The sequence below is a fragment of the Pelophylax lessonae genome, assembly GCF_965119305.1.
Source record: "Pelophylax lessonae genome assembly, chromosome: 6".
Taxonomy (NCBI): Eukaryota; Metazoa; Chordata; class Amphibia; order Anura; family Ranidae; genus Pelophylax; species Pelophylax lessonae.
The window spans coordinates 329,100,050-329,103,194 of record NC_138773.1 but is presented as its reverse complement, the minus strand read 5'-3'; the positions used below and the strand labels follow the sequence as shown (position 1 = coordinate 329,103,194).

At 44.4% G+C, this 3,145-nt stretch overlaps 1 long non-coding RNA gene across 1 annotated transcript in view; it reads left to right on the top strand.

Moving 5' to 3' along the window:
- Nucleotides 1-3,145, top strand: part of LOC309558134 — a 437,057-nt gene that overhangs the window by 386,786 nt on the left and 47,126 nt on the right. The gene's annotated exons all lie outside the window — the stretch shown is intronic.

The window sequence follows — 3,145 nt, the reverse complement described above, 5'->3', positions numbered from 1 at the left end:
AATGCCTGAGATACAGGCACAAAGGCTCCTGTGTAATGCCTGAGATACAGGCACAAAGGATCCTGGGTAATGCCTGAGATACAGGCACAAAGGATCCTGGGTAATGCCTGAGATACAGGCACAAAGGATCCTGGGTAATGCCTCACCTGCTTGGCACAATTAGGAACACTTCATTTTATGTCGCACTATTTCTGTGTCTGTGCTGCTTTCTGTGTAATGAGCCAAACTCCAGCCCTGAGAGTGACCCCAACACCCCATCCCTGACCTTCCCGGGGGTACAGTGACTGTATAGAATGACTGCCAGTCCCAAACAGGTGAAAGATGATGTCTGATTGGCTGATGTGAATTATTGCACTACTGAATCCTACACACTATAGGATAAATGTCTATTAAATGAGTTTACTGACCCTTTTTATCAGTTATAGAGGTTTCTTTGTGTTTCTGCCCCTCCCACAAGGGAGATTTCCTGCAGTAGTATGTGTCTCTGCCCCTCCCACAATGGGGAGATTTCTTGCAGTAGTTGCCTCAGCCCCTCCCACAATAGGGAGATTTCCCCGCAGTAGTCTGTCTCTGCCCCTCCCACAATGGGGAGAGTTCCTGCAGTAGTTTGTGTCTCTGCCCCTCCCACAATGGTGAGATTTCCTGCAGTGGTTTGTGTCTCTGCCCCTCCCACAATGGTGAGATTTCCTGCCTCTGCCCCTCCCACAATAGGGATATTTCTTGCAGTAGTCTCAGCCCCTCCCACAATGGGAGATTTCCTTCAGTGGTTTGTGTCTCTGCCCCTCCCACAATGGTGAGATTTCCTGCCTCTGCCCCTCCCACAATAGGGATATTTCTTGCAGTAGTCTCAGCCCCTCCCACAATGGGAGATTTCCTTCAGTGGTTTGTGTCTCTGCCCCTCCCACAATGGGGAGATTTCCTGCAGTGGTTTGTGTCTCTGCCCCTCCCACAACGGGGGGATTTCCTGCAGTAGTTTGTGTCTCTGCCCCTCCCACAATGGTGAGATTTCCTGCAGTAGTTTGTGTCTCTGCCCCTCCCACTACGGGGAGATTTCATGCAATAGTTTGTGTTCCTGCCCCACCAACAATGGGGAGATTTCCCCACAGTAGTTTGTGTCTCTGCCCCTCCCACAATGGAGAAAACGGCCATTTTAGGCACTTTTTAGTGTCAGTAAAAAAATGTGGCTCTGTCAGTACATTTTGTGATTTTTTGCCAGTAACAAATTGGGGCTGTAGGGGAAACCCCAAAACTTCTGGGTTTCAGTAACATTTTGACCGTTGAAGCCAGATTGAAATTCTTTTTTTTTTTTTTTTTTACAAACATGTAGTTAGACAGACATGTTTGGAGAGCAATTCAGTCCCATTACATTCTGTTGGTTTGAAAACATTTGTTCTATCTGGCTAAGGACTTGTATTACAATTTATACATTCTGAAGTGGGTGGCACCTAGCTAACTAAATTCTTTTGAAGCCCCATTTGAGTCTTTGGTGACATTCTTTAATATGCGGATGGTCATTCACATAGACTTGTCACTGAACAGGTCTTCAAAGGTCTAGATAGCTGGAGGTGTAAATGGCTTTTGAACACACAACAGCTGTTATACAATATGGCTTCTCCCAACATATACATCCAATATATCTGCCTAATCATAAATACATGTCTGATAAATAAAATGGCTGTTCCCTTTTCTCCTACAATATTCCTCCTGTTGGCAATATATATTGCCACAAAAAAAAAAAAAAAAAACTGCCCCTTCCTAGTTTGTTCCTTCTTCCTCATATCAGCACCTCCAGGATCCACATCTGGGTAAGCCATACGTGGCTTTAACAGTTACCAAAAGTAACTGATGTGGGACCACCACACAGGGACAGCAGAGTGGAAACCACTACACTGTCAATGGTCCCTGGCCCAACTGTTCACTATAACTAGTGTGTGGATTGCTTGAGATAGCAGGGATATGTTTCCAGAACTCCAATGTATGAAGGGGCAGTTTTTTTTTTTGTGGCAATATATATTGCCAACAGGAGGAATATTGTAGGAGAAAAGGGAAAAGCCAATTTATTTATCAAACGTGTATTTATGATTAAGCAGATATATTGGATGTCTATGTTGTGAGAAGTCATGTTGTATAACAGCTGTTGTGTTCAAAAGCCGTTTACACCTCCAGCTGTTAGATTGCTATCTAGACCTTTGAAGACCTGTTCAGTGACAAGTCTATGTGAATGACCATCCGCATATCAAAGAATGTCACCAAAGACTCAAATGGGACTTCAAAAGAATTTAGTTAGCTAGGTGCCACCCACTTCAGAATGTATAAATTGTAATACAAGTCCTTAGGAAGATAGAACAAATGTTTTCAAACCAACAGAATGTAATGTGACTGAATTGGTCTCCAAACATGTCTGTCTACCTACATGTTTAAATATAATTTTCAATCTGGCTTCAACAGTCAAAATGTTACTGAAACCCATGAGTTTTGGGGTTTCCCCTAAAGTGCCATTTGTAAATTTTGGAGTCCTGTCAGTACATTTCACTTTAGAGGGTTGGTAACACTGCCCGCAGTAGTTTGTTTCTCTGCCGCTCCCAAAATGGGGAAATTTCCCTGCAGTAGATGTGTCTGCCCCTCCCACAATGGTGAGATTTCCTGCAATAGTTTGTCTCTACCCCTCCCATAATGATGAGATTTCCTGCAGTAGTTTGTGTCTCTGCCTCTCCCACAATGGTGAGATTTCCTGCAGTAGTTTGTCTCTTTGCCCCTCCCAAAAAGAGGCGATTTCCTGCAGTAGTTTGTGTCTCTGCCCCTCCCACAATTGGAAGATTTCCTGCTGTAGTTTGTGTCTCTGCCCCTCCCACAATGGGAAGATTTCCTGCAGTAGTTTGTGTCTCTGCCCCTCCCACAGTGTATTTTTTCTTTTTCTCAGTAAAGTGCCATCTCCTTCTAGGGTAAAGTAAGGAGTTATTTTTCCCTTGTGGAGATCTTTTTACCTCCAAGACTTGAGCATGTACAGAGCACCCCTCTCCCCCCCCTCCCCTTCATGTGCCAGTCCCCAGTGCTGGGAGGTCATACTCGGGTATTTTCCTTCCTTCATAATGGTGATGAGTGTTGCTATGGGGAGGGGGGAAGACAAAAATAAGTATGTGCATCG